Source organism: Myotis myotis, unplaced genomic scaffold (assembly GCF_014108235.1).
Source record: "Myotis myotis isolate mMyoMyo1 unplaced genomic scaffold, mMyoMyo1.p scaffold_m19_p_2, whole genome shotgun sequence".
Taxonomy (NCBI): domain Eukaryota; kingdom Metazoa; phylum Chordata; class Mammalia; order Chiroptera; family Vespertilionidae; genus Myotis; species Myotis myotis.
This window is the reverse complement of record NW_023416324.1, coordinates 166783305-166805377: the sequence shown is the minus strand read 5'-3', so window position 1 is coordinate 166805377 and position 22073 is coordinate 166783305. Positions and strand designations below refer to the sequence as shown.

At 43.0% G+C, this 22073-nt stretch overlaps 1 protein-coding gene across 2 annotated transcripts in view; it reads right to left on the bottom strand.

The window, feature by feature from the left end:
* The window catches only part of MB21D2 (Mab-21 domain containing 2), a 122820-nt gene that overhangs the window by 98166 nt on the left and 2581 nt on the right, over positions 1–22073 (bottom strand). The window lies entirely within an intron of this gene.

Sequence of the window (22073 nt, the reverse complement as noted above, 5' to 3'; positions counted from 1 at the left end):
GTAAGTCTGTGGACTGAAGGGTCCCAGGTTTGATTCCGGTCAAGGGCACATGCCAGGTTTCGGGCTCGATCCCCAGTAGGGGGTGTGCAGGAGGCAGCTGATCAATGATTCCATCTCATCATTGATGTTTCTATCTTTCTCTCCCTCTTCCTTCCTCCCTGAAATCAATAAAAATATAGTTTTAAAAAAGATAATATGCCCACCTATGCAAAAAGTACCATGAGAACAAGTTACTTCACAAATACCAAATATTCTGTTACCAAACTAAGCCTATTTCTTAAACCACCAACTTGAATTCAACATACACATACAGAATTTATTCTCTGTCCCAAAAGTTATTTCTTTTTCTATCTTACAACGAGTATTTGCTCCTAGCAATCTCAGTATGGTAGTTACACAGGGAATGAAGAAAAGGAGATTGGGAGAAAAACTGAAGATCATTCCTGCCTACAGGGAGTAGTGGTTTGATGCTGGTATGTGAGTAAGCAGATCTGTATTGCCACATTTCCATAAGAAAGTATACATCCAGTTTTTCTAATAGTCACCTGAATTCTTAGATGCTGCTAAGAATTGGCCCAGACTAGGAGGTTGGTAACCTGGCCCCTGCTGCTACTGGTGGTGCAGGAGCTCAGGGTTGATTAGATTCAATTTCGTGTGTTTTTAATACAGTCAAGGCCAAATATGACAGGTCTACAAGATAAACTCAGGCTGCAGACAGTCAAAATGTAACAGCTGGATTAGCATAATGACTGAAAGAGGGAGAGTAAGAAAAGCATCACTAGAGGCACCAACTTTGGCTGTTTCCAAATGGGCAGGAGAAAAGCAAAAGGCAAGTATTTGAAAATGGACTGTGAGAAAGGGGAGATGACAAGAATTCCCATGTGCAGGATATTTCTAAGAGCTTCCTTCCCAGGGCTAGTGTGCCACCAAATGAGTTTCTAAATGGGCATTACTTAACACAGTACCTGGCACCTAGTATGCAAATAAGAAATATTAATTCTTTTATTAGTAGCAGTAGTTACCATTAGTTTCCTTACTCCCAAGCTCCAAGGGCCCTTCCTTTACCTCTATACCTTGTTTCCTAAGCCTGTTTTTCTACAAATTACTTTTTCTACCTCTGTGATTTTATAAATAAATTAGAGGCCCGGTGCATAAATTTGTGCACCAGTGGGATCCCTTGGCCTGGCCTGCACCCTCTCGCAATCTGGGACCTTCCGAGGGATGTCAGCCAGTTTCGGCCTGATTCCCACAGGCCCAATCCAGACAGGAGGAAGCCAAATCTCCACAGGCCCAATCCACACAGGAGGGAAACCGATCCTATGCGTTGAGCGTCTGTCCCCTGGTGGTCAGTGCACGTCATAACAACTGGTCAACCGGTCATTCAGTTGCTTAGGTTTTTATTTATATAGATAGATGTTCTCTTATAGTTTGGGACTTGAATTATTTCCTAGCCAGAACTCAAGTATGCCACTGACTGGGAGTTCAGATAGTTCTGTCCCCATTTTATAGATGCGAATTTAGTAACTGAGTCTCTGAACATCTAACCCAAAGCACGTCCCCATGTATCAGCCTATCTGCCTGTAGTAGCCCATAAACTCTAGGTAGAAAGGCTCAGAAAAGTCTTAAGTTAGGAATCTACTGAATTCTTTTTAATTTTCAGTCATTGCTTATTAATATGGCCAGTACAGGCTGACTCAAGGCTAATGTTACAGCAACTGCAAAGCAGAAAGTAACTCTATAATTCCCTAATGGTTCTAATAGTAACACAATGGGCGTAGAATTATGTACAGAGGGGAGGAAATTGTATTAGACGCCTCTGAACCTTTGAAATTGCATTACTTAGAACCTTGGCAAATGAGCAGTAAGTATTTAAAGAAGATTAAGATGCATTTCCCATTTGGTGTGCTATTTAATTTGCACGAAAATATTTGGCTGTCACTGTCGGTGTACACAGCTCGGGGCCCTCTCGGTGCCTTCCACAGAGCAGTCACAGCAGCTGAGTGGGCAGCCCTGAGCTTCTGCACCACCAGCAGCAGCAGGGGCCAGGTTACCAACCTCCTAGCCTGAGCCAAACTCCCCTGGAGCTTAATGAGTCATCCTGCTGAAAGCCATAGGAGAGGATCCGAGCTTCCCCACATGTTGTGTCTCATGGCCTGACACCATGACTTCCTCAAATGAGACCAGAAACTGTGCTACAGACATTCCCTCGAAAAATAAGGGCCCCCAAACCAATCACTGCAGCAAATCTCCTTATCTACTCCAGGAATTTCAAAGGAATAGCAATTTGATGCAAGTTTTGATATCACTAAGAGCAAGATGACTCTACTTATGAAATCCTAAAATCATAGAGTAAGATAGCCCAATTTCCTCATTTGACAGAAGGGGAAAGTGAAGGCTGGAGAGGGGAAATAACTTGCTCAAGATGATGTAATAGGGTCTCAAGTACCCATTACAGGACAATAGTCCATTTCCTGAAAGACCTGGGAAACATCCCTAACAATTCTTAGCCTTGTTGAGGCAGGCTCCCCTGACAATCTCTCAGGGCCCAGCCCAGGCATTCCCTATGCCCAGATTCTTTCCTCCCCAACTGAGTTTTGAGTAGAGCATGGTCCCCACCCCCACCCCCCAACTTTCTTGCCTGTCCAGCCTTCTACCTGAGCCCTCTGAAGACAAGTACAGAGCCTTTTTCATCTTGGAGATCTCTACCTCTCATCACAACAGAGAAGCAACAGGTAATTGGAGCAATAAATCCAAGAACATCTAAAAGCTGCCAGAATCTTACAAACTTTTGCCCAGAGTCCATAAGGATAGTCTAATTTTTTTCTGAGAGTTGTTAGAGCTTCCACTTTTATTCCTGATAAAGTTCCAACACTCCATCTTTAAAGACGCCCTCTTCTCTCCACCCAACACCTCATCCTTCCATCTCCCACCTGAGCAATGGGAACAAGCATTCTTAATAGTGATGCACCCATCTCACAGAGCAGCCATTCCTCCAGGTAAAGATTCCTTAGGCTTGTTCTCATCCAATCACAATAAAAAAGATAGATTGAGAAGAAAGATAAGCATTAATAAGAAATCTCTTCTTTGTCTAGCATCTTAGAACACATTCCCAAGCTCTTCTCAGTCTTTCCAAGGTTCTTTTTGGTATCCAATTCATCATCAAGTTCACCAACGCCCTCTACACAACCCGCCAGTCACTGAGTCCTACAGAAACAAGAAATGAAGGCAACTGGGTGGTGGGTGGGGGCTGTTAGGGAACTAACTCTCCATGGCCTCTACTTCTCAAGAGCCCTGGAAGAGCAGAGTGCCTTCTTAATACCTTTACTCTGGTCTGGGGCCCACCTTCTTCATTTCAACAGCAGGTGCCCACTCTCCAGCCCACCCTAAATTCTTCAGAGTATTGGTACAATCTTGTTTGTTGTTAATCCTCACCCAAGGCTATTTTTCCATTGATTTTTAGAGAGAGTGGAAGGGATGGGGAGAGACAGAAAGAAACATCTATGTGAGAAAGGCACATGGATTGGTTGCCTCCCACACACACCCCCGACCAGGGCCAGGGATGGAGCCTGTAACGGAGGTAAGTGCCCTGGATCAGAATCGAACCCAGGACTCTTCAGTCCACGGGCCAATGCTCTATCCACTGAGCCAAACTGGCTAGGGCAAGAATTGGTATAATCTTTAACTCCACATCAGATTTCAGAGTGGGAATTCCACATTCTCCCACACCTGAATACATACTACAATCATTTCCAAGTCAGGTCTCCCTAAATTATCTCCCTCTCTTCTAAGTGACAACTATTAGTACAAGCATCAATTACTCTAATCCAGCCAGAGAAGAGGTTTTCAGTCATGCAGCCCATCACTGTGGAGCGGGGAGTGGGTAGGCTCTGTCCCTTCCTGCAGGCCCCTTGAGCTGGGTTTACAGAGTGACTGGGTAAGTGTCCTGCTTGGTCAATCCTACACTTTTCTGAAATGTCTGGGAAAATATTAAGGTAGAAGAAATATCTGTTCCGTTTCCTGGAAAATCTAGCTTTCATTTATTTACAAAACAAAATGGGGGAAAAAAATCAGTAGCAGCTCCATTCTACCTACATAAGAAAATGTTGAGCCAAATGTTTGAACAAAGAATCACACTAGACACTAGATCATTATGACCATTAGTCAGATAACTTTTTACCCACTTCTCTGTTCACCAGCTGACCCACTAAGCCTATTTCAAGGAGGTAAAAAAAAAGAAAAAAGGATTTTCAGAAAAACATGGGAAAGGCAGTTTCACGTACTATGTTGCTCATTTAATATACTACACACCCACTAATTTAATCCTTAAACTTCATGAAGTTGGCATTCTCATCAAAATCTTTAAAAACTAAAACAGTATAAAATTAAAAAACAAAACACATTTTTTTTTAATCATAAATGGGATTTAATTTAGCACCAGTCGCATCCCCAGTAGCTTTTCCAGAACTGCCACCTTCACCATGAAGCTCCCTGACATCTTTTATTCCTGTTTTATTAAAGAAAAAACAGGCTCAGAAAGGACAGCTATCCCTAAGGTCCCACAGCTATCCCCTCACAGGCTAAGATCTGCCTGATTCCAAAGTCCACATTCCTTCTTCCCACTGCCCCACCCTGCTTCCCTCACCTCTGAGACAGACACGCCTGTGTATTTCCTATTTGTGGCATTGATGTCTGCCCTCCCTTCCCTATTCAGAAGGACAAAAGCACTGGTATTGTTCCTCTCAAACAATAAATTTACGCAGAACCGAACATTTTGCCTACAGAACACTGGCCTGGTGTCCTGTTAGCATTTCATGGATTTTGGCAACACCACAGTTGGCTAATTACTGAGTATTTCAACAGGAAATAATGAAGCTACAAGTCTTTGATATTCGGAATTCAACTTTGGGGGCCTTGGGAATCATTGCAGGAGCTTGCATATGGCTGTGGGACCCCCACAGGTACAGAGGACATGGGATGAAGGGAGCAGAGCTGCCTCCACATAATGAGTGGGAAGAGAAAGCAAGGGAGAACCAATAGCTCTCCTTTCCACCCTGATTTCTTAACAGAACATCAAGGTGCAACAAAAATAATAAATCCCCTCCATGAGAAACAGACATGATAAGGAAAGAGAAGATGGGGTAGTTAATAGCAAACATGTTCCATTCTATATAATTTTCCCTCAACAGATCAAACACCTCTCTGGGGGCCAGAAGGTATTTATTACAAGTTGGTGACATGACAAAACTGAGGCTCAGAGAGGCTACATAGCTTGTTCAAGGTCCCCACGCTGGTCAGTAACAGCGAGGATACAAGGACCCAGGTTTCTGGACAGCTCTTTCTGCTCACAAGTCTCTGAGAGATGGACAGGAGGCCTCCCACTCAGGGGTGAAGTCATTAAGTTGCCTGTTACCTTTCATACCAGCAACTTGCTGTGTAGCAATAGAGATAAGTGAGGACTGTGACAAACTTAAAAGTGTGGCATTTGTAAAGGAGGCAGCTACCGTTCAAGACCAGGTGATTTGGGCCATACAGGAAATAAGGCCTAGTTCTTCTAACGTTTTAAGCTGGAAATCTGGTGCTGTGAAAAATCTCCCAACTTTTTGAAATGTTTGCTCTAAATTTTTAAAAACACCATGCTGGTCAAATCAAATGCATGTACAGAAGAAATGGAGCTCATGGTAACCAGTTCTAAATCTGATGTAGATGTAACAAAGACCCAAATCAAAGGCTGGTTCCTGATAGAGATCCCAGGGGCATGGAGTTATTGATGCTATAAATCCATATGCCCACCATGCATTGTCTCTTATGAGTACAGACTACTATTTTTCAAATATATGTAGATGCTATTATGAAAAAATTCAAAGTCACTTACATGATTAACTAAATTCATAGCTTTCTATAACTACTATTTTTTTCCCACTGAACTGACAGTAAAAATATAACCACTATCATTTGAGTTCCTTATATTTAGAAAAAGTTGGAAAGGATTGGACTAGACAACTTCTAAAGTCCACATTTTTATAATTCCTTGATTAAATGATGCAGAGGTGGGAAACTAGGAAAGGAAAAGAAGCCTCCTGAACACACTAATGTATAAACTTAAAACCCAGTACACACATGGCCGTCATCATAAACTATTCACCACCTAACTGTTAAGTTCAAGAACAAAAGCAAAATAACCAACAATACCAGCCATATTCACTGAGCCCCTCCCAAATATTTATTAAATAATCACATTTCAGGCAAGTTAAAAAAAAAACAACAAACAGATACATGATAGACTATAATTGATTTTTTTTATGGGAATGGGGCATGTCAGACATCAGTCACAAATAATGACAAATTCAGAACTGATCAGTGCAACTATGAAACCTGTGAAGCCAAGATGCCCATTTGGGAGAAACTGCCCTATTCTGTGCCAGCCTGAAAGGCCTCTTTAAGAAATACTGATCTGACTGAGCTGAGATCTTATAGGTAATAGAAGTTAGTAAGTTGTGTGGGCTGTGGCAGAAGGGATGGGACATTCCAGCAAAAGGCCTCAGTGGGAGGGGATGTGGTATTTCCAACGAACTGAAAGGCCAGTGTGGCTGAAACCAAGAGGGTGAGGGCCTCTGAGGTTTGAGTTGAGGCTGAAGAGGCCACAGGAGTCAGAGCACTGAGGCCTTCTAATCATGTTCAGAATGTCTGGGCAATGTCAATACCTCACGTGGCACCTAGCTCATATAAGGTATGCAAGAAACATACGGTGAAACTGAACGGTGGCAGGAGAGAGTGAGCAGGAGTTGCTGGGTTTTTGAAGGCCTAATAAAATAGGCTAAGGAGTTTAAACTTCATGTGAAGAAGGATGGGCTGCCCTGGAGGGTTTAGGCATATTTCAAAGATGACTTAGCATGGAGAATGGGTTGAACAGATGCAAGATTGGAAGAAGATTATTGCAGTAATCCAGGAACTAGATGGCAGTGGCCTGGCCTGGGTGGTGACAGTGGGAATGGAGAGAAGAAAACAGAGTCTAAAGAAAGAGGCAGAATTGACGGGCCTCAGTTCCTCCTCAGCACTGGGATAGGAAGGTGGGGAGAGCTGCATAACTGCAAAGCTCCTGTCTTGGGCACTCTGTGAATGGTGGTGTGGTTGCTAAGGAGGAACACGTTTGGAGCGCAGAAAGATTCCCTTTGGACACCTGATTTGGGGCACCTCTGGGACATCCAAGTGGAACTGTCACAGAGGTAGTTAAAGGTCCAGATGGACACAGGTTTGGGGGGTAGCAGCAGAAAGGCTGCTGTAAAAGGATGGACTGGAAAAAGCATAAGGAGAGAAGAGACAGAAGCAGTCATCAAGGGCTGGACAAAAGAATATAGGTCTGTCCTTTTCGTGGAGACTGAGGAAGAGAAGAAAAAATAGGACAAGTATGTTGCCATGGAAGCCAGAGGAGGAGAGTTCAGGAGAGAATGGTCAACAGTGTCAATTTGGGGAAGGAATGAGAAACCCAGCACCGCGTTCTGTTTTGTTTGGGTTTTTCCTTCAAGGCATTGATCATAAGCTATACTTTTTTTAAAAAAAGATATGTTTTTATTGATTTCAGAGAAAGGAAGGGAGAGAGAAAAAGAGATAGAATATCAATGATAAGAGAGAGACATCCATCTACTGCCTCTTGCATGCCCCCCCCCCCCCACCGCCCCCACCAGGGATCAAGCCCACAACCTGGGCATGTGCCCTGACTGGAAATCAAACTGTGACCTTCTGGTTCATGCATGCGTTGATGTTCAACTACCGAGCTACACAGCCAGGCAATAATTTGTACTTTTTTTTTTTTTTCATTGTCCATCTCCTTCTAAGACATGCATAAACAAGATGAAGGTTTGCACCCCATTGTGCTGCTACTATCTAGCAGAGGACTCGTTGCACGGAGGTTCTTCAAGGTCTTTGGAATGTTTAGGAAGGAATCAGTAATGAAGGAAAAATGGCAGGTGAAGGGGCAGGAGTAATCCCTGGGGGGCTGTCTGAGCAGAGAGAGAATGGGATTCAGGAGACAGCAACAGGGGTTGGTTCGTCTTGAATTATACAAAGATACTTAGTAAAACCATTTCCCACCAATCCTGTTCCTCAAGAACCAGAGATTATTAAATTCCCTCCCTTGCCTTAGCCAGTTTGGCTCAGTGGATAGAGCGTCGGCCTGCAGACTGAAGGGTCCAGTCAAGGGCACATGCCTGGGTTGGAGGCTCAGTCCCCAGTAGGGGTCATGCAGGAGGCAGCTGATCAATGATTCCCTCATCATTGATGTTTCTATCTCTCTCTCCCTCTCCCTTTCTCTCTGAAATTAATAAAAAATTATCCACAAAAACAAAATGGAAGAGGCATTGGTATATTCAGAATTAAAGTCCAGATGCCATATCCATAATGGTTTTAGTCTAGTAACAAGACTGTGGTATGGGACAGTTTATAAACACAACATTCCATGAAATGTTCCTGTCCAAATAGAATAGGCTACCAAATGAGACAAACCTGCAAAAAGCACTCTGTAAATTAGTGATACACAATTGGTAGCTGTTATTAACTATTTTGACATGTCAGTGTTCACTTAAATGTCAGCTAAAATTTATTTGAACAAAGACACACTTGAAGAACATTTTCATGTGGGGGGAAAAAAATTCCCTCCCTTGATTTTCTACGTTATTCAGATAGGTTTGCCAATTCCAGATGTTTCCATTCCCACTGATATTTTATTGCAGGAAAACCATGAGTCAGTAGGCTGGAAATGAGGCTTCTCTGAGCTTTCCAATTTCAAGCCTCTGAATCATGAGCAGCACCAAGATCTCAAGAAGTTATTTCATCCCAGCAACAGATTTCATAGCATGATGCCGACGTGCTTCAATGCTTTAAGACAAGTCAAAGTACCAGCGTCTGCCCTTAAAAAGCAGGGCAACTGGCCCAGCCAGTGTGGCTCGGTGGTTGAATGTCAACCTATGAACCGGGAGGTCACGGTTCAATTCCCGGTCAGGGTACATGCCAGGGTTGCAGACTGGATCCCCAGTGTGGGGCGCGCAGGAGGCAGCCCATTGATTATTCTCTCATCGATGTTTCTATCCCTCTCGCCCTCTTCCTTCCTCTCTGAAATCAATAAAAATACATATTATTTTTAAAAAAGCAGGGCAACTGGACAGGGTTATTTAACAAATATTCACTTTTCAAAAGTAGGCACTTACAGCACTAAAGAAGCAGATCCCTTAGTTCACATAAACCCCAATTCAATTTATAAGTTTTGATTTCAAAGTAACTTTCTCAAGAGTACATTTTCGCCTCTGCCTTTCACTGAAAAAAGATCTGCTCCCCATTCTCCCCACAATGGTAGACTACATTAGCTATGTTCTAATTAAACATTCTAAATCTGGAATGAAACCCACCTTGGGGTGGGGAGGAGTGGAGGAGAGAGCCTGGCGTCATCAGACTGCCCTAATTTACTTAGCATCAAGGGCCCAACTGACCTTTATACAGCCTTAAATCAATCAGGCAGCTAGGACACACCTCCTTACTTTCAAAATGAAGAGACTGTGGCTAAGATATGATTCCATACAAAAGACTTTCAATAAACATAAAGCACAATCATCCAGAGAATATTTTCTCTGAGGGCTGCTGAGGCCAAATGATGGAATGGAAAGACTCAGGACCAGGAGCCATAGTTTCATGTTAGCACCTGGCTTCCAGGACAGTAAAACCATCATCTTTTCCATGCTGCCCACTATTCCCACACTTCCATCCTCCCCCTCAAGGTTTAGCACCACCTCGTGTTTATATGCCTGCAACCAACACAGAGTCTGGCATTGTAGTGGTACTCACTGAAAGGAGTTTTTAGGGGTAAAATGGGCAGGTTTAGGGAGTTTTAGGAATTAGGGGGTCCATGGAGGAGGGGGGCATAGTTGGTTGGGGCTTGGAGCTGCCAAAAGGCATACATTCACAGAGAACAAAAGGTACCACAGGATAGGAGGAGAGGAAGACACCCATTCACAGAAGATAGGGAAAAGCCACAGGGTATGGGGAGAAAGAGGAAACAAACTTTCAGAGGACAGAGAAATGCTGACAAATGGGAGAAAGAGGAAAACAGATTTTCACAGGAGATAGAGAATTCTACCACTGAAGGGGGAGAAAAGGAAGGAGGCACCACGTGGGGTCTGGCTTTGGAGCTAACATTCTACCAATTGGAAGGCAGCATCCAGAAACAAAGAACTGCAGCCCTTATAAACCTTAGGAAAAAGGAGCTTAGTGGGTCACCCTCTTTGGGACCCCCTCCCTATGTGGGAGTCTGTACTTGTTTCCAATAAATATCCACCTTTTCAGCTACCACCTTTTGTCCGTGGCTTCATTCTTCAAATCCATCTGGACAAGAACCCGGGAAAGAAATCACCCTTGCATCCTGCTCAGGAAAAACCACCCTCTCGTCAGGTTTTCGAAAGGTGAAGAAGGGATGGAGTTGGACTGCCTAGGTTTCAGTACAGCCTCTATCACCAGCCTGAGCAAGTGACTTCCTCTACAGTTTCCTTATCTCTAAAGCCAGGGAAAGTAACAACCCCCTCAACAACGCCCTCATCACAGGATTGTTTGAAGATAAATGAGTTAATGATTCTAGCACCATTGGAACAATACCTGGCACACAGTGGGGAAGAGTTTCCCAAGATCATAGTCATCCTTACCACCAACCACCATCAGTCTGACCTCCAGCAAGTCACCGTCCACTGGGGGGTTAAATTTCCCTGCCAGTGAAATCATGGGTGGATGGACTGATCTCAGGAAGATCCCCAATGGCTCAGCTCTTCTATAATGGCTTGAATCCTATTACAGCTCTAACTCCTGCTCAGGCTGAGCTCTCCCACCGGCAGCAGGGGGGGAAGGTAGTGCTGGCTCTCCATCAGGTCCCAGAAGCTCTCTAGCCCTCTGAGCTTCAGCTCCTTCCAACCACAGGTTGGCCCCGGGGTCCTGCAGTCCACACTTCCATATTTTCAGAGATGAAAATACTCGTCGTGATCCTCAAAGCTGTGAAAACAGCACAGGTGTGAGGAAAGGACACACTTCACAGAAAGAAACCAAAGGGAGAGACGAGGAACAATCAAGACAAAAGCAAACACCACAGACCAGAAACACACTGTGCCCATGGGGTTGTTTATTTAGCATGCTTTGTCTTACAGAGAACCTCAAACTACACAGGCAGCTCTGGAGCAGGGGGCCTGTTTTTTACCTTGAAGTACAGTCTGCTCAGAGGGACTACCCCCGCTTCAAACCCAGGCTGCCCTCCCTGGGGAGCAAACTCTTTAGAGGGGATGGGCTCAGGTACAAGCAGCTTTCTCAGGAAGCAGTTACGTGCTGGACATTTACCTCATCTCCACCAGCCCAAAAGCAAGATCAATGTTCAGGATGATCAAATCCCCTTTCCTTTCTGGGCCTCAGTTTCCACTTCTGTAAAATGGAGCGGGGAGGAACTCTGCTCAACTAATTTCCAAATTTCCTAGCAGGATTAAAATTGTCACATTCCTATCCATGACTTCCATTTTGCAGGGGGAAAGGATTTGTTTTAAATGATAAAAAATAACGTTCGTAGTTATTTGCTGTTTTCTGCCTGAACCTAGACTTTCTGGGTTCAAATCCCCAGTCTACCAATAGCTCTGTGACCTTGGGCAAATTACTTAACCTCTCTATGCATTGGAAGTCTCATCAGTAAGTAAGAATAGAAAGAATAACCCTTCCTCATCGGGTTGGTGTTAGGATTAATTCAGTTGATATACATAAAGTATAACGTACTAAGGACTGTGCCTAGTGTGGCTATTATTTTCAAAGTTACATCGTTTTCTATTCAAAGGGAATTATTTGGGAGACAGTATGCTAGCGCTAACACCAGTGCGCACGCTCACACACACTTGGCAGACAGACAGGAAACCTAGGTTCCAGTTATGATTCTGCCCCAAACTAGCTGTATGCTTATGGACGGAACCACAGCTCCTCTCTGGGCCTCAATCTCCAGAGTAGACAGTACAAGGTTGCCCTAAAAGTATTCAGATCAGAGGTGAAATTCTGACAGCCACAGTGTTCTGTGTAACCTGTAGTTTTACACCACATTGTGTTCCTTTAAGATTTGATTTTATTCTAAATATTTAAAAATCTGGAGATTTTCCATAAATATCCAGATTAATCGGGTCTCTTAAAACATCCAAAGTTCTATCAGTCCTGGCCCCTTTAAGCAATGGTTCTGAAAGGGCGGGCTCCAGACCAGGAGCAGCTCATCACCTGGAGACTCAGTAGAAATACAAACTCTTGGGTCCCAGACCTGTTCAATCAGAAACTCCAGAAGTGGGGTTGGCAACCTGTTTTAATGCCACTGCAGTGAAGGAACAGCTGGCAGGGGCTGAGAGCAGTGACCCCTTTTAGAAAAAAAGATGTAAAAGTTGATCTCATTCCCCAGCACACCCCCTTTCCCCCACTCCTAGGTGTCCTTGACTCTGAACCCAAAAACCAGTAGGGGCTATCCACCACTGTCGTTTTCCTTAACTGTCCAGTCCCTGGTGGGCCTTTGGCTCACCAGCTCGTATCTGGATGAACCATGCCTTCTCACAACAGGACTATGAGCCCCTTGGGCATTGATGCCAGTAGGTTTATGTTATTCCAAATCAGAACCACAGCCTGTATGACAACAGGCTGCCCACACCAAGGGCACAGTTAAAAGAACCAACTGTTGAGTCTCCTTTATTAATCACAATCCACACAAGCAGCTGCTGTAAGAACAGCTGCGGCTGCTAAAAGGGTGATCTTGAAGCAGCCTAGAAAAGTGCTTACAAGTTCAATACCAATAACAGACACGTGCAGACTTATAATCTGTTGTCTTGGTTCTTCCTACAGATCTTCCCTGCCTCTCTCTGGACCCTGGGACAGAGTAGGTGGGTAGGGAAGAAGGTTCTTAGAATTAGCATAACAGAGAATTTGGGGTAACCTTTAAAGGAATTGAGTTTGATCCTACCTCGACCTTTTGGTGACCTTAACTTCTCTTGACCATCAGTTTCTCTCTATGTTAAAATAGATAAAATAATATCTACTTCAAATGGTTGTTGAGAGAAGTCAAAATTAGATTATTCATATAAAAGTATTTTGTAAACTGTGGAAAACTAGATAAAAGTCTTATTACCCCATGAAAACTGCTGTTTGACCCATAAGTCATCTAATACAGCACTCAGTTTCTAGCCAGGGACAATCAGGTGAAATCAGAGAATCACATGACTACAAAGGGCCTTCTGAGGACCCGTAACCCAACCTTCCTACTCTGCTTCCCTCCCCACCAATCCCTGAATGCCCTGAACAACAGCCAAGCAAAGGGTGGCCCCACCTGGTATGGAAAACCTTCACCTGCAAGAAGGTCACTACATGCCAAGGCACACAGCCCATTCCTTCCACCTTGGGCCTAATCTGAACATAGACCATTCCTCCCTGTAAGGCCAAATCAGACTTGCTATCATTCAAGCAGCCTTGAAAGCTTGAAGCCCACCTCAGCACCTTTGCACATGGTGCCCTGTCTACCTGGAATACTCTTCCATCTCGTCTTTAGATGGCCAGGTCCTTCTTAGCCTTCCATTTCAATGTCTCTTGAAAGAGGTCTTCTCTACCGGTCTTCATTCCATTCCATCCTACCTAGTTATCCTCCATCATAACACTCTGTGCTTTGTTTTTTTCATAGCACACATCCCTATTTATTTGTGTGCTTAAACCTTGTTGAATTCCCCCAGAGCAGTGGTCGGCAAACTGCAGCTCGCGAGCCACATGCGGCTCTTTGGCCCCTTGAGTGTGGCTCTTCCACAAAATATCACGTGCGGGCACGCACGTACAGTGTGATTGAAACTTCGTGGCCCATGTGCGGAAGTTGGTATTTTGTGGAAGAGCCACACTCAAGGGGCCAAAGAGCTGCATGTGGCTCTCGAGCTGCAGTTTGCCGACCACTGCCCCAGAGAATAGAAGTCCTATAGACATAGTGACTTTGCTTCTCTTACTCACCACTCTGTGCGCCTATCTTGTAATTGAGGCACAGTAATTGCACCAGTACATGACAGGCACTGCAATATAAGTTGAATGAATAAATGAATTAAAGAGTGAATGCTTAACGACATTCCATGAATATTGTAGATATTCAAATAATTGTTAGAAGAAACAAAAATCTAAACAAGACTTATACCAACTCTCACTACTGATTTAACTCATTTCAAAAATAGTAATCATGGCTTCTTGTATTGAGGAAAAAATATAAAAAATAAACAATTTGAGCAACAACTGCCCATGCCACCTTTATGCATAGCAGCACTGGCCCTAGTTATCTATCTCTTTATCTTGTATAGAGGGAATTCATGAAAAGGCACTTAAGTGGACAAAAAACAGATAGCTGTTTCCTGAAGAGAGGGCCTCACATAATAGCATAATTACAGGCTGTCTTTAAAGAAATGACTCAGCTGGCAAATGCTTACCCAAGTCCACTGTGAAACTGACAGGGACTCTAAGAACCAGTTGGGCAGGGCCTAACAATCAGATGTGGAGAATGCATACCTATAGGGCATGTACTTACCCATTCCACCATCCGGCAGCCTCAAGGGCTGTATACCTGTGGTTCAGGGGGAAGGTAGAAAACCCCAGAGAGAAATGAAAGCTGCTACCGTGGCCTTGTCTGAGAATACAGACACACCCCAGCAACCCACGAAAGATAAAAAAGCCTACAAGCTCTTGGCAGGCAGTGTGCTGCAACAGAAGACACGCAGATCTGGCGGAGTCCAATTCTACATTTTACTCTACAATCTCCAACTGTCATATCAGTCTCAGAACTAATCCCATCTGTAATGTGGGTTCATAGTTCATATACAACCTTTCTCAAAGGCCTGTCCAAAGAATGATACCATGCCATACCAGATGTGAATATGTATAATCTGTAAAGCACTGAACAAAGGTGAGTTATTGAGGTCAAGTAATAGTAGTTTATAATAATGAAGTATCATTGTGGTGAGCCGGCACGGTCATGGCATACTCAGCCCCAGGGCGCCTTATGTGCTGAGCCAGCTCAGCCAGGTTCAGTGACCCTGAGAGGGGGTGGTGAAGGATGGAGAAAAGATAGACAAGAGAAGAAAGCTGGGTCTGGGTGGGACGCTGTCCTCTCTGATGGAGAGCTAGTGACAGCGCCACGGACTACAAGCCATGTCTTTATTTTATAGCCAGATTTCACGAGGCAAAGTAAATGAATGGTCAAGATGTTTACAACATTCTCATGGGTTTCAATACTACTCAATTACATGCACCTGAACTCTATCAAGCCCACATCACTCAGGCACATAGGTTCAAGCTTACAACTATAGCTGTTGGCTATAATTGTACTGGGAGGGCTCTGCCCTCCAAGCTGGGACTTGCACGTGGCAATGAGAGGACTGTGCCCTCTCATTAGTCTGAGGCTTGAACCTGTCCAAACACTGTGGCCGCTCTCCACGTATCATTACAATTTGAACTCCAGAGTAGGCAACTCAAAACTTGCAGGTGGACTGGTAAGCACATGGAACACCTCCATGGGAAATATGGCTTATACTGTCTCTGCAAGGCCTCACATGTAGGCATGCAGACCACGAGTACCCTGTATTTGTGTGGTAGAAAAGTCAGGGTCTACAAGAAAGGGACATTGCCCCAAGTTACTATTTACTGCTCTCAGTCAACAAACTATAGTAATCACTTGGGACATTTCTCAAATTGCCCTATGGTAAGTTTAAGGGCATTATTCTTGGAATGCAGAAAAAAACTCCGCTACTATATAAGATCAGATTAAGATTCTCTTGACCCCAGCAAAGATGAAATAGCATGGCTTAACAGAAAAGGAAAATCATAAAGAGACAATATCAGAAAGTGCTCATTCCTTAAAAAGAGCCTGAAATAAGCTTCACACAGAAGGGCTCTTTTAAAGTGAATCAAGTAACTGAACACTCTGTGAGCATCTACTATGTACATGACCTCAATGGGTGCCGCAAAGATCAATGGGCCAGGGATTCTTTAACCTAGGGCATGGGAAAGAATGTGCTAAGAGATAGAAAAGGGGTCCAGGCGTTAGGAAAACAGAGGAAAGGTAAATTATTTTCCACTTGGAGAGATAGAGGAAATCTTATGAGTCAAGTGGCATTTGAACTGGGAGAAAAAAAAAAGAAAGTAGAGATAAGGTGTCAGAAGGCCGTCTTTCGAAGCTGAGATTTAACTGCCTCTGTGACAGGTCTTGACAAACTGGAAAAGCCAATGAACCCCTGCAAAAAATAAGTGTATTTAAATTAATGTGATAAAATTACACAGGACTTCAAAAATAAATAGAAGTGAAACACAAAATGCATTTAAAAAATAAATTTGTGATAGAGTTCCATGTGATTCTTTATGAATGCAGTAAATAAAATCCAATAGCAAGTCTAATAGCCACCATAATTTCAAAGCAGCAATAAATCATTTGAGATATCAAATCATAGTAACAGCTTTAATGTGAAAGTATTGTGTTTCTGTAAGCAGCAAAAGCAAAAAAAACATAGGTTCTTCTATGGTTTGTTACCTACTGTTATAATGGAAGGAAATGCTATATTTCAGTTAGAAGTTCATAAAAATAAAGATGCAGCGTTTTCCCATTCAAGTTCACAGGGTTTATGCTCTTGTTACCATGGATCCAGGTTAAGAAATCCTGATAGAGAAAACAGCCTAAAGCACAGGAAGAAAGTGAAAAATATGGTGGTGTTTTGTGACCATGCAGAGCATGTAAAGACACAGATAGGAGATGACATCGAAAAGACGGTAAAACCTTCAGAAGTCACCAATATGAAGATTCATAATCCTCAATTATTAAATCACAGAATGTGCTCTAAATTCCAGAACAATGTCTTCTTTTGGGATAAAAGAGGAATGAGAGAAGCTAGGAAAACATCTTTCAGAAGGTTTCAAGTTATAGCTTCTTTTTAAAAGTGTTGTGGATGACAGCACAGTCATAAATTGACAAAAAAAAGCACACATCCAATATGAATACTGTTATGTAAAACCTTATGCACATGAGAATGAGTGGGTGTAAGGGTGTTTATAAACACAGATGTCTAAAAAAATGTACATCAAATATTAACGTAATTAAAATTTGGAAGTGATTTTACTTTCATCTTTGTATTTTCTATCATTGAAAAAGAGGCCCAAAAGAGGTTAGGAGACTTTATCCAGGGTAACACACCCCACACAGTACAAAAGAGAGCTGGTACTAGACCTCAGAAATGTACTTTTTTGTACTTCACAAAAGTTTTCAGATTCAGAATTTAATGTACCTGCATACATGAGGTAGGTCGGCATGCGCTGCATAAAAACGTTTAAGTCAATGGTGGTCCCATAAATTATAATGGAGCTGAAAAATTCCTATCACCTAATGACATCGTAGCTGTTTTAACATGTTAGTGCAATGCATTTTCATTACTCATGTGTTTGTGGTCATGCTGGTGTAGGGTGTTTATAAAGCCTACAGTAGTGTACAGTAATGTCCTTGGCCTTCACATTCACTCACCACTCACTCACTGACTCACTCCAAGCAAACTTCCTGTCCTGTAAGCTCCATTCATGGTAAGGGCCCTATACAGGAGGACCATATTTTATCTTTTATACCGTATTTTACTGTACTTCTTCTATGTTTAGGTATGTCTAGATACACAAGTACAATTGCCTATAGTATTTAATACCGTAACATAGTATACAGATTTGTAGCCTAGAAGCCACAGGCTATCCCATATAGCCTAGGTGTACAGTAGGCTATACCATCTAGTTTTCTTGTAAGTATACTCTATGATGCTCGCATGAAGACGAAATCACCCAACAATGCATTTCTCAGAACAGACGCCATTGTTAAGTGACATTGTTAAGAATTTGTTTAGTGACTTGCCCAAAGTCACACAGCAAGTAACTGGAAGAGTTGGGGCTAGAATCCAGGTCTCCTGCCACTCCTGAGAGCAAGAATACTAGTGTCAAATTGTTAAAAGCAAGGGTTTCCATTAGTCTGTCTCAGCTGTGCCATTACTTGCTGGGAAACTTAGGAAATTCCTGAATTTTTTCATTCCTATGGTTCCATATAGTTCTTTACTTCTAAGCATTATGGTTATGATTAAATAACACAGTGACATAAACACCTATTACAACCTCTGAAACAGAGTACACTCCAATGATCTCAATCTCTATGCTTCCCCGCCCACCTCTGTCCCAGGTACAAGAACTCCAGTTCCAGGAGCCAGCAGACATATCTGCTCGTTAGGCTCAGCAGCCTAATTCTAGTCTCGAAAGTCAACTGGGATCATGCTCATTGTGCTAGGAGCAGCTCTATTGAATGGGCAATGCACAACAGTAAGGCTAACACAGGGTGTCAGAGCGCTGACCAGCCAGTTTGGGAATCGCTAGGGATTCTGATTCAATGGATCCGATATGGGACCAGAGATTCCTAATTGTTAAAAAGCTCCAGGGGAGTCTAAAGCAGTGGTTCTCAACCTGTGGGTTGTGACCCCTTTGGCGGTCAAACGACCCTTTCACAGGGGTCGCTTAAGATCATCCTGCTTATCAGATATTTACATTACGATTCATAACAGTAGCAACATTACAGTTATGAAGTAGCAACGAAAATAATTTTATGGTTGGGTCACAACATGAGGAACTGTATTTAAAGGGCCAGCAGGTTGTGAACCACTGGTGGTCTAAAGCAAGCATGTCAAACTCAAAGGCTAACACAGGCCAAATAAATGAGGCATGCGTGAGTTTGACATGCTTGGTCTAAAGCAGCAGTCACCAACCAGTGGTCCGTGGACCACTGGTGGTCCGTGAGGTCTGTCTGACAGGTTGGCGACCGCTGGTCTAAAGAGCTAACATTCAATAATGAGTTCTCAGTTTGACAAGAGAGAATTTCACATTTCTGTGAATACAGAAGGGTCCCAGTCTAATCTAGAGCAAAGCATTATCCAATGGGCAACACAACAAGGACATCAAGGGAAAACGAGGATCATCAACAATTCTAGGCTCTTCTGTCAAGGACAAAGAACAGCAACTGCCCAGAGCTATGGAGGATAATTAAAATTAACCCAAACTAGCAGCAAAAATAAATGTTCTGAGGCACCTCCCTGCCCTAGATACATATTGTTGTCGGAGATGGAACAGACTTCACAGATGATCTTGTCCATTATACAGACACATCACATTAGCAATTTGAACTCTAAGGAACTTGTCAAGACTTGGAGGCCCATAAAGCAATGGTTCACAATAAATTCCCTCAATAAATAAATATTGCTGAATGAATTAAGAGAAAAGTCCCATTCAAAAACTAGAAAGACAGGACTTCAAAATGGCCTACTCTGAAAATACAGAAGGTGTCTAAATATATGGTAGGTCTGTCTGGCAGTGCTCCAAGTACCACACCGTAAGTTTAGAACTTAGAAGGGGGCATGTGGTATGTACGGGCCTGAAAAAAGACAAGAGCCAGAAAAACTATTTTCCTTGAGTTGATGGCCAGAAAAGAGAGAAGGGTCTCCAAAGGCCCATATGAATTTCTCAACGTTTTGGCTCAGTATTTTGTCCTTAGGACCCTGTATACTGCTTGTAGGCAGTATAACATTCAGTAAATATTTGTTAAATGCATGAAAGTAAGAGAGGGAAAGGACTAGGTAGACAAAGAGTAACCTTCCCTGCTTCTAGAGGCCAAGTAAGCTACTGGGTACCTCATTCCCCAAGGAATGGGGCCTTTTTAGTTGTCTGAACCGAAAGCCATGGAAACTGACTTCTACTACAGTGGAAGGAACATGAGAATTTGGGTTCAAATTCAAAGTCTGAGTGATCTTGGCATAAGAACTAGACCTCTTTGAACCTCAGTGTCTCACCTTAAAAAAAGAGATAATATCTCATTCACCTATTTCACCTCCAAAACAGGCATGATAATTTTTATCCTTACAAAGCTGTAGGAAGAAAATTATATGAGCTAATGGATTTATGCAAAGTAGCTACTAGCACAATGGTGGGCACACAGTATGAGCTTAACAAGTGGCAATGCATGTTAGAATTAATCATGCCCTCTAAAGCCAGAGCCTATATTCTCCTAGGCTGCCTCTAATTGTACTCCATAGTCTTTCTGATAGCAAACTGAGTTATAATTCTAGATTAAGTTCACTAGATTTCCTAATAATGCCCATTTCTTGAAATAAATATTTAAATCATGTATACATTCCTTTTCAGTTTACAAAGTAACTTCACATTCACACGTAATTCTGAAATGATGCCTTATTGTTATCCATGTTCAGTAGGTGGAAGAACTAAGACTGCTCAGCCAGCAAGAGGCAAAGTGGAATTGGCACAGATTTTAACATTTTATTATAACGGCCATCATTTTCTTAACCAGAAATTCAAACAAGTAATTTTATTGCTGAATAAAATAATTCAACTCAGACGGCTTTAGAAATCACGTTAGATGCTGCGTGGATCATCCTAAAATTTATAGCTGAAATCGGAAACAAAATCCTGAAAGCAGAGGCAGTAATAATTTTTAAACAAAGACCTTCCTCTGGTCTTAATGCATCTATTATGAAGAGTCTCAAGTAAGAGAGGAACACGTCCACAGTCAGGCTGATATATGTTTTAGCAACATCTCTACCATTTATTAGCCATAGGGCCCTGGGTGATTCTTAACCCCAGTAAATTTCAACATTACTCCTAAGGTTGTGTGAAGTTTCTGGCATCGAGAAGGCAAGCAGTCATTTATAGCTACTCTAGCAACCATGCCGTGGTACTGACCATCCATTCAGAGTGTAGGCAACCCAAGTGACTGCTTGTCTCCCGCCTGGCTTCTCTAACTTCTGCATACTCCCTGTTCTGCATCTCTTCAGTGGGGACACAACCAGTCTCCAACCAGCCTCGCCAGAGGATGAAGATAACAAAGGAGCTGGCAGAGACATTATGCAAATACTAAATATTATTAAAACATTAATGAACTCTGGCAATTTCCCTGAATTTTGATAAATGGTGTGTATTATGCATGGCCAGCCTCTCACACAATCTGGGCTCTCAAATATTAACCAGATAATAACAGCAACCACTCTCCTCAAAGACCAAGATGTAGAGAAAGAAGGAGTCTAGCTGATTCCAGATAAGACCTGCCCCCGAAAGAATTAGAATCTCTGTACAAACAGAGACTGTCAGGACAGGCCACGGAGAACACGGTGACCACCAGCAGGTTCAGATCAACTGCACAGTCCATGCGGAGCCCAGCTTGGACAGGGCAGTGGAGTTTGCTGCTGCTGAAAGGTCACTGAGTGTGACAAATGTCTACCACCACTTTGCTCTTCTGCATATAGTTGTCTCCAAATTAGAAACAAAAAAAGGTTTGGAAGCTGGGGGGGGGGGGGGGGCTGTAGCCGGGGCTAACAGTCATACGTAACAGTGGCTCAAGAGTGACTTCAACTGCCAAAAAGCAGAGAAAGCTCATCCACAGCTCCATTAAAGAGGCTTGCTCTGCCATTTCATTCCGTGTGAGGGGATAAAGTCTTTAAGCTGCTGGCAATCCTCAGGTACAGCTCAAAGGCAGAACAAAGCCAAGAGGACCCACCCCTCCCGCTAAAAAAAAAATCTCCAAGAAAAAAAAGGCCTGGTGCCACCCAGTGGCACCTTAACAAGCTGAGGGTCATTAAGACACCTCATTCGCATATTCATGAGAGACTCAAGGCAGTGGCAAGTGAGACAAAGTGCACAAAAAGAGGTTTTGGTTTTTCAGCCAAGCGAAAATCCGCTTTAGAAAAAGTAAATCCACACAGGGACCCTTGCTGTCTCCAAACCTCCAGTCGTCCAGAGCAGCCAGCACCTCATTAAGGGAAAGCAAGGAACTCACAAATGAATGCAGCACCACACACCGGCAAGCTCATTTGGCCATCTGCCTCCTAGTGTCCAGAGGGGCCAAAGGCTTATATGACACACTCTCCCAATTTTTTGTCTCCGGCAGGTGGAACTATCAAATCCCTAGGGAACAAGATAGCTGCCTTTTGCAAGGTCAAATGGGTAAAAAG